Source organism: Musca autumnalis, unplaced genomic scaffold (genome assembly GCF_047663935.1).
Source record: "Musca autumnalis isolate F117 unplaced genomic scaffold, ASM4766393v1 scaffold_2, whole genome shotgun sequence".
Taxonomy (NCBI): domain Eukaryota; kingdom Metazoa; phylum Arthropoda; class Insecta; order Diptera; family Muscidae; genus Musca; species Musca autumnalis.
Window position 1 is genome coordinate 86,626,633 of NW_027411755.1, and position 10,562 is coordinate 86,637,194.

A 10,562-nucleotide genomic window follows, 5' to 3' on the forward strand; every position below is an offset into this window, starting at 1 on the left:
GTACAATCATACTTGCGGAAAATCAGCACATTCTCATTGAGTGATATTGTTTGTTGTGCAAATATCAACATGTACAATTTCCCCAAAACAATAAGTGTCTTCAAACGTGCAAGTCTACTTGGGAAAATCCACATACTTTCTTCAACTGCATTCACTGAGCAATTTTGTTTTTGATACAAAAAGATACAGGTACAATTTCCGCAAACATTGTGTTGTTATCAATATTTTCCGTTCCTTATTTCTTTTGTTCACATTAAAAAATTAAGTATATACTGAGCGTCTAAATGTGCAACCACAGTAACGTGTAATATTTTAGATTATATGTAACAAAAAATTTAATAAATAGTGTTTTATAAAAATTTGTACCGCTCAAATTTTGTAACTAATTTTAAGTACATGGATATAACATTCTCATCTTAATTTGTATTTGTTAATTTTTACTTGACCCGAAAGCCATCAAATATTTAATTTTCCTCATAAATCATAATAAACAGATGATTACCTAAACGTCGAACAGTAACATTTTTACTGCTCCAATGTCCAAAAATCAGTCAGATGTTTTTCACATTTCCTACTAATTTTTATTTCTTAATATGTATTTATTAAAAAAACATAAAATATTAAATTTTCCTCACGAATCATAATAAACTCATGTGTGGTACATTACCATATTGTATTGCACGTGGTACACTACGATTTTTAGTTATCCGGCAGTCGGCACACACGATTTTTAGTGATCCGGCAGTAGGAACACTACGATTTTTAGTTTTTCACAACCGAACACCACGATTTTTATTTATTTATTTATAATTAGGCTTATAGTAAATATAAGACTAATATACAAGATACAGCATTAGCGACAAAGGCCATCAGCTCACCACGATTTTTATTGTTCCATTGTTTCGATTTTTAGATATCCGGCAGTCGGAACACTACAATTTTTAGTGATCCAGCAGTCGGAACACTACGATTTTTAGTGCTCCAATGTCGTATACTACGATTTAGTGCTCCATTGTCCAAAAATCAAATCAGATATTTTACACATTTACTCCTAATTTTTATTTATTAATATGTATTTATTTATCCTAAAAACATAAAATATTTAATTTCCCTCATAAATCATAATAAACAGACGATTACCTTAACGTTACGTTTTTAGCGTTTCGGCTCGTGGTACGCTACGATTTTTAGTGTTCCGACAGTCGGAACATTACGATGTTTAATGTTCTGCAGTTGAACACTACGATTTTTAGTGCTCCATTGTCCAAAAACCAAATCAAACATACATACATGTATGTAACATTTTATCTTAATTTTTATTAATCAAATTTAACAAAATATTTCATTTTCCTAAGAAAACATAATTCCTTTATTATTTTTTAGTGTTCCAACACGTGGTGCACTACGATTTTTAGTGATCCGGCAGTCGGTACACTACGATTTTTAGTGCTCCGACAGTCGGAACACTACGATTTTTAGTGCTTCATTGTCCAAAAACCAAATCAGATGTTTTTCACATTTTTTTTTTTAATTTTTATTTATTAAAAAAATATACATATATATAATATTTAATTTCCTCAGAAATCATAATAAATTAATGTATGGTTCATTAGCTTATAGTTTCAAAACGTGGTACAAAACGATTTTTAGTGCTCCGGCACGATGATCTTTGTGCTTCATTCCACAAAAACTAAATATAGTTTTTTCACAATTTTGACCAAATTTCGCAATGTGTTTAACTAATTTAAACATACATGGATGTAACAGTTTATCTTAATTGTTATTTGATCAAATTTACCCAAATATTTAATTTTCCTAAAAAACATAATACCATTATTATTTTTTAGTGTTCCAACACGTGGTGCACTATGATTTTTAGTGATCCGGCATTCGGAACACTAAAATTTTTAGTCCTCGCAGTCGGAGCACTAAAATTTTTAATGTTCCGCAGTCGGAGCACTACGATTTTTAGTGCTCCGGCGCTCGGAACACTAAAATTTTTAGTGCTCCGCAGTCGGAACACTACGATTTTTAGTCCTCCGCAGTCGGAGCACTACGATTTTTAGTGCTCCGGCATGCGGTACACTACGATTATCGTTGTGTTCCGGTACAGTATCACTAAAATATTTTTTAGTGTTTGTGTTCCGGAGCGGTACACTATCGTAGTGTACCTATCCATCTTGGTACGGTACAGAACGGTACGGTACGATATCATAGTGTTTATTTTCGAACACTGGTTACCAGTGTACACTGTTGCTAATGATTTGGAGTGCAAGGCGGAAATCAAAGTACCACTATTCCACGGTGGGATATTTGACGACAATTTTAAATAATTCTTAAGGAAACTACACCAGCAATGTGCAACAACACACATCCGCACATATATACTTTCCTATGCTCATGAGCATAGGGAAGACGAAAAGTCGCACACGTACACTATGGGCAACATCGTGTGCCTTCGTTCGATTGAGGTATTTGTTGTTTAATACAATGCAAGCGCAATGTTTATCTTTTTAATTGTGATGATGCCCGATGCAGGACTAAACCAATACTCTGTCAAATGAAGCTCATCTTTAACTTTTCAAATCTACTAGTTTACCCGAGAATGGCATCCTATTTGCATTCTGTTTGATGAAGCGTTAATATATGAGACACAGAACATATAATAGACGCACAGTGGTTCAGAATCGTTATTTCTCGAAAGAGAAAAAAAAACAAATCTCAGTAGCTTTTAAACGGATAGATAATAAATATTTTTTTTTCGACAGATAACACAATCATCTTTCCGATACATCAAAAACGATCAAATTCGGTCTAGTATTTACTGAAGAATTCAAGGTCAAAGTTAAAATTAGGTCAAACACTAATAAACAAACTATTAAAATACAAACAGTTTTTTTTGTAAATCATTCTTTTACAAATATTGTAAAATTAAAACAATTTTTTTGTGAAACATTTTTTTTAAATATTTAAAAAAATTAAAATTTTTTCAAAAATTAAAAAAAATACTCCTTGGATTTTCATAAAACTCATATACGAGGGTTGCTCGATAACTTTTTGGCCTAGCCAGAAAAGCGTGTTATCAGGTGCTATTTGACACTACCATTGGAAAGTTTGACAGTTTTTAGCCTAAACGTACTCAGGACAGTTTAACATACGACCATGTGTTGTATTATTTACAGCGACTTGAAAAAAATCACTCTGCAAAATTATGGAATTTACTTGTGAGCTTTTTCTTCCGATCATTTTTCACAACTTTCGATCTGAATAATCACGACAAGAGCGCATCAATCAAATTAAATCTTTGAATGTCGATAAAGGACCATCCTATAGTACTAGAATGTATTCAGTCGTGGCCGACACTAGCTAAAAACGAAAATGATGAGGGCTGCCCAAAAACGCCCGTTGTGCCAGAAAAAAATTAAGTTGTGCGTGAACGGATAATGCAAGATCGCCATATTATATACAGTGTGATAGAAGCATCCTTGGGCATGTCTTCCACTAACATTTGATATTGCATGAACACCTGGCCGCAAACATGAGTTTTTCTCGTTAGATTCAGCACATTTTGACAATCGATCAAAAAAAGGCTCTTGTGGATTGGTGTAAATAAATTGTGAATAAATACAATCGCGGTACTTCAAACGACGTTTATAAGATCGTCTGATATGTATGAGCCCGAAACAAAACAGCAATCGACCATTTGGGTCATCGAAAGCGAGCCAAGTCCAAAGAAAGTTTTTCATGGGAGAAGCACTTCGAAGCTTCTGTTCCTTCGGCAAAACTGAGCGTTACACTACAATTTGTTTGCCTGAAGTCTCCTGATGAATTTGAAAACGAACAAGAGAAGACGAACCATTGTGCACCATGACAATGCGAGCTGTCACACATCGATTCAAACCAGCGCCTGTTTGAGCGGACAACACGTGGATCAATTCCATCCGCCGTACAGCCTTGACTGGGGATCCAGTGACTTCATTTTATTCCCGCACATCAAGAGAAAAAGGTGTGGCCAACGATTTTCGTCGCCAGAATATGCTTTAAAGGCGTTCAAAAACCATGTTTTGGAGGTGTCTCAATTGGAGTGGAATAAGTGGTCTGAGCGCATTAAAGTGTGTTAAATCATGCTGAATATTACTTAAGAAAACAATAAATCTATTTTTAAAGGTAAATATTTGCGTTAGAGTTCTTAACACTGTTTAAACTTGGTTCCATTGACTTAATCAACAGCAAACCACAAAATCATGGGTGGATCTACATTAATAAAGATGTGGAAAAATCGACGCTTTCTGGAATAATACTGCAATCAATTGAAGTACTCATAGAAATTATATAATTCTTCACTATATTTCATTGTTCATGGCTGGGATTTTTCTGGGAATTCAAAAATTGGCGAAAAGGATAAAAAATACTGGCAACACAGCCTGTGCCACCTCCGAAAAATGATATGTTCTTGCCAGAATGTACAAAGGTGCACCAACGCGGTGGTATGAACTTCTAAAAGATTACTTTCCAGAAATAAAATTGTCTATTAAATGTCGCCTAAAGAACTTTGTGAGAGATACAAAAAAACTGCATGTATGTATAAAGCACTGTGCCACAAATTGGAACTCAAGGTCTGTGCGGTGGAAAATTCCTTTTGAAGGTGAAAGACCTTAGTGAATATATTAAGAACCCAAAAGGAAATTTTCCACATAGGTCAAGTTCCTGAGATATCGCGCGATGAATTTTTTGAATTTTCGCCTATGATGCTTGAGAAAATAGCTTTATATCTCTGTTTGCCGTTATTGTAGCTTCGTTTTGAGATTACATGTCTTCAGTCAAATCGAATGGCGAATCTTTTTGTAGAACATTTCATTCTTCTAACTCAATTCCTTTCATGTCCTTTTCGTCCTTTCTTTCTTGAACCGTAGTAAAAGTACCACAAGCTGAGATTTTACAGCATCCAAATATTCCACAAAAATGTTGCTCAGAGAATTTTAGGTAAGGTTCTCATTGACAACTAATCGATATTGTCACGTTTACATTGTCTTTTTTGACATTTACCCGGTTTTTGTTCAGAAAAAAACCTATGTTTTGTTTTTCTGTATATTCGTTATTTGGTATGTATTGGTAGGTAGATATACCCATTGGTTATCGCTTATATTGACATCTGGGATGTATCTGAAATATTTACCATATATAGCTCCCGATATGCTAAACACGTTAATGACAAATTTTCTTGGAGAATAGATCCGGTTATCTAATATTTGAACCGGATATAGCGATATAAAACCCGGATTTTGTACCGATTTTAAGTAACCTATTAAGCTTATATGTATACCATTAGAAAGCTAATAAAATTGCCAATCTGGAAAAATAAATTTTTTGACAGCATCTTACCTGAGTTCGGTGCTAAAACAAAAGACCCGTATTCTTGAACCGTTTTTAAGGAAAAATATCAATGCGCGTAAATATGAAGATAAAAGCTTGGTGGGTGAAATATTCTTTTTGCCGATGTAAGTCGATGAAGTTAATATTATGAACCCGGAAGGACAGTTATGCCATAGGTCAAACTTCTGAGTTATAGCGAAATGGAATTTATGTTACGGGTTTATTGTCGTGCTCTTAAAGTTCATCAAGAATGTATGCATCGCGCCATAACTCAGAAGTTTGACCTATGGCATAACTGTCCTTCCGGGTTCATAATATTAACTTCATCGACTTACATCGGCAAAAAGAATATTTCACCCACCAAGCTTTTATCTTCATATTTACGCGCATTGATATTTTTCCTTAAAAACGGTTCAAGAATACGGGTCTTTTGTTTTAGCACCGAACTCAGGTAAGATGCTGTCAAAAAATTTATTTTTCCAGATTGGCAATTTTATTAGCTTTCTAATGGTATACATATAAGCTTAATCGGTTACTTAAAATCGGTACAAAATCCGGGTTTTATATCGCTATATCCGGTTCAAAATATTAGATAACCGGATCTATTCTCCAAGAGAATTTGTCATTAACGTGTTTAGCATATCGGGAGCTATATATGGTAAATATTTCAGATACATCCCAGATGTCAATATAAGCGATAACCAATGGGTATGTCTACCTACCAATACATACCAAATAACGAATATACAGAAAAACAAAACATAGGTTTTTTTCTGAACAAAAACCGGGTAAATGTCAAAAAAGACAATGAAAACGTGACAATATCGATTAGTTGTCAATGAGAACCTTACCTAAAATTCTCTGAGCAACATTTTTGTGGAATATTTGGATGCTGTAAAATCTCAGCTTGTGGTACCTTTACTACGGTTCAAGAAAGAAAGGACGAAAAGGACATGAAAGGAATTGAGTTAGAAGAATGAAATGTTCTACAAAAAGATTCGCCATTCGATTTGACTGAAGACATGTAATCTCAAAACGAAGCTACAATAACGGCAAAAAGAGATATAAAGCTATTTTCTCAAGCATCATAGGCGAAAATTCAAAAAATTCATCGCGCGATATCTCTGAAACTTGACCTATGGGGAAAATTTCCTTTTGGGTTCTTAATATACTCACTAAGGGCTTTCATCTCCAAAAGGAATTTTCCACCGCACAGAAACCTTGTTGCACAGTGTAATACATGAAGTTTTTTTGTATCTCGGAGACACAACGGATATTTCTGATATTTTCACAGTATATTGCGTAATCCTCAAAATGTTCTATAGTCTACATACATTTTGAAAATGTATTATAAGAACGACAACAGATTCCGTTTCTAAATTTTAGGATCCCTTGATATGGTAATATCGTAGCATCGTATGTATGTATATTTTATTTTTAACTAGCAGACCCCGGTCGCGTTGCTTACCCCTCGTAATGAGTTTTAATGACAACTTTTTATGGACTTTGTGCTTGACAATTCAAAAATAGGTATTTTCTACCTGACTTCATCGATCCATTGTCAAAACGAGGAGGATTTTAAATTTACCAACAGACTTTGTCTGCAACTTTTCTTTTCTTCTTTCTTTTTTTTCTTACGGACTGTCCGATTTTTTCGCCCACTGACGCTGTTTAGGATTTATTGTCGTCCATGTGCCCTGTCTTTATCCTTAATCGATCTAATTATTAAATTTAAAGAAATGGTTAAGTCGAATTCTGAAAATTGCGTGAAATTAGGTTCAGTAGTTTTCAAAAAATAATGTATTGAAAAGAGTGGGCGTGGTCATTAGTTTTCAATATATAACATATTTAAAAATTGGGCGTGGTCCGGCATTTTGGCTCCAAATATGTTCCTTGGGTACACACAACCCCATTGCCTGCCAAAATTTATGCTGAAACGGATATAATCATACGTTTGGCTTATACATTTAGCGTTTAGAAGAAAATCTTGGGTCAGGTGCCCCACCTCCTCCGAAATTCATAAAATATACATAACAACGGCAAGCATTGAGCGTTTTGCTGCAAAGTTGATGAAATCGGTTCAGTAGTATTGGAGATATAACATTTAAAAAACAGATTGTAGATTAATTCGTAAATTTTTAAACCGATACATGCGTAATTTTTGCAAATATAGGGTTTTTAATAATTTTGCATAATGGAGGTACCCCACCCCCTCTGGAATTCAATATAAATTCCCTGCCAATTTTGGGAAAATCGGTTTAGCAGTTTTTGCAGAAAAACTTTAAATTGAAAATTTAAAATGAAATGAAAATTGAAAAAAGTTGGAGCGGTAAATTTAAATTTAAAATTAAATTTTCTTTCCATAAAAACCTAAGTTGGGTTATGACGGCAAAGTGAAGTACCCCACCCCCTTCGAGATTCAAGAAAATATGCATCCCATTTCCACCTCGCTCCATCCCTGTACATTCCCTGACAATTTCAGAAAAACTGGTTCAGTAATTTTGTAGATGTAACATATTTTAAAAGTGGGAGTGGTCAAGTTATTGGGCCCTAAAAAGTAGGTAAGGTCGAAGACACAACCACAATTGTCTCGCAAATTAATTTCCAAACGGATACATAGGTAATTTTTTTAAATATAGCATTTTAAAAAATTTCCAAATTCAACAAAATTTGTAGCCCATTTTAACCGGGTTCTTTGCATAAAAACCTAAGTCGGGTTATGACCAACATTTCACAAAAAGAATTATCCAAATCGGTCCAGCCGTTCTAAACTGATGCCATTTCCAACGAACGACATTTGATTTTTATTTATAAAGAATTGCCCACATATGAAATGCATATTTAACTCCATATACTGTGTATTGCATAACTACCTCGCTCGGAGAATTCCCTGAACTTTTTCAAAGGTACTTATGCACGGTGCGTAGCCAATGATTTAAACCCAAACTTCATAAAAACATTAGTAAACCGATCAAAGAAATTCTATAAATTTAGGCGACAGCGTAATCAAAGACACAGACAAAAACTCCCCCGAAATGAATAAAATGAAACGAATTGAGTGAATAACAATCAAAACAAGTGTCAAGCTTATGGTTAGTTACCTTTCGTTCGAAACGTGCCTCGAATTAACATCCAAATGATACTGGACACGGGCTATACAGCTATACACACATCCATTAAAATATGGTTTATTTTATATATATTTTTTAAATTTACAAATACAACGAAATTATAAAAACAAACACAGTGGAAACATGCTCAGAATTAGATATTTCTGGTTTTTTTCACAAACTCTGCAAGACTAAATAACCGAAAAATCAAAAATTTTATTTCTTTTAATTAATCAATCGAAATTAATTAATGCAGATTAATTTTCAAATGGTTGGATGTACGAGTATGTAGTAGTTTGTTGATATCGAACACAAAAGTAGCGTTTACGTTTGTCGCGTTTCTAAAATTAATGCAGAACCTTCCACTAGTGGAAACGATTGATAGCAAATGCCGGTTGTTAGAGGTCAGCTTCGTGGACCATATGTCTTCATTGAGCGAAGAAAGTGTTTGTTCGTTTTTTTTTTTTGTATTCTGTGTATATTTTTATTCTTACATACATTCATTTATTCATTTAATCATTTTATCAATCAATTGATTGAACAGTTATTGATTGCACTTTTCTTTAATTGATTTTGTATAACAATATATTTCTTTGTTCTTTTGATTTTCCATATTAACATTCAATTTTGTATTCAACTGTAAGCTTTTGTTTTGTATCAGCATAGCTTCTTGTTTTTCATAAATTGTTATTATTATTATTTTCTTTTGATTATCAATTAACAAAAAGTTCAAAACATTTAACAACGAAGAATATAAACAAGCGTTTAACGCGTACGACAAACGCCTGTTAGTCTTGCGGTGCGGTAGCGCGTACTGTTTCATATAAACGCCCCAAAACGACTGAATGAATTTTCAATACGGGATTGAGTTTGTGTTTTGAAAACTCATAAACATTGCTGTGGGTCGTGCTGACACGATCGTTTGTTGCTCATTGTTTTCAAATGTGCTCACATCGCTTGCGACCGTACGTTCTTTACCGGCAACAGCAGCACAATCATTGTGGCAGCGAATTGCTATAATTATGAAGTCACATCTAGTCGTCACTACTGCTGAATGCAAAAGCAAGACTTATCAGCTGTCGCTCAATCAACCGGCTTTCTCTGTTTCTCTTTCTTTTGATTTTCTTATCAAATTCAGTTAAATGTTTGCGCTCCGTAAACAGTGGGACAGAAGTTGTGTTGTAACACTTAAACATTGGTGCTAGCAAATAAGACCATCGATAATGATACAATTACTTGGTATCTGAAAGAATTCTTAAGAAATATTGGTGGATAAATACATACATACATACATATAATGTATGTATATATTTTAATTGTTTTCATTAACTTTCAAACGGATTGGGTTCAAATTTTGGATCACGTAATATTTTTTTCAAACTTAGTTTAAATTCGAGGATAGGCCATATCGGTCCATTTCGATGTGAACTGAAATCAAGGGTTAAACCATCACAAATATGACGAAATTTGAATCTGGATCCTGCATTTATGTTTTTCTGCAAGGATTTTTGTTGAACTTAAATATTTTTTAAAACAAAACTGGGTCACCTTGTTATTGCATCATGGTCGAACTGTTGGGGACAATATTGGATGCTTTAATAATAAATCACAATCTTAGTACAAACAAGTAAGAAAAGCGTTAAGTTCAGTCGGGCCGAACTTTTTATACCCTCCACCACAAATTTCAGCCATTTCGGTGGATTAATGTGGCCACAACCTTCAAAATACCGAAATTCGGAAGGTACCGTACTATGGGGGCTATATGATGGTGTGGACCTATACCTACAAATTTCTGGGGGAAAGTTTTATACGCCTAAAGAAGACTAAAAACCAAATTTCAGCCATCTCGGTGTGATAATGAGGCTAAAACGTTCAAAACATCGAAAATCGGGAGATATCGTCCTATGGGGGCTATATCAAAACGTGGACCTATATAAACACTTTATGGTAGAAATGTTTCTTAGCCTCTGGAAACACAAAATACAGAGTTACAACCGATTCTTTGGTCAAATGGGTCTAATACATTCAAAATATATTAAAATGACGCGTACTTTATAATGGGCCTTATGTGGGGGCTAT

General features: G+C 34.1%; 1 protein-coding gene across 3 annotated transcripts in view; it reads right to left on the reverse strand.

The window, feature by feature from the left end:
* Rchy1 (Ring finger and CHY zinc finger domain containing 1) overlaps positions 1 to 9,423 on the reverse strand; it is a 59,041-nt gene extending 49,618 nt beyond the window's left edge. For 2 of the 3 annotated variants that reach the window (XM_073968153.1, XM_073968152.1), the window contains exon 1: positions 8,475 to 9,423. The gene's annotated coding sequence lies outside the window, so the exon portion shown is untranslated. The remainder of the gene's footprint in view (positions 1 to 8,474) is intronic. The other variant, XM_073968154.1, reaches the window with a different exon arrangement.
* Between the last annotated feature and the right edge of the window lie 1,139 nt (positions 9,424 to 10,562).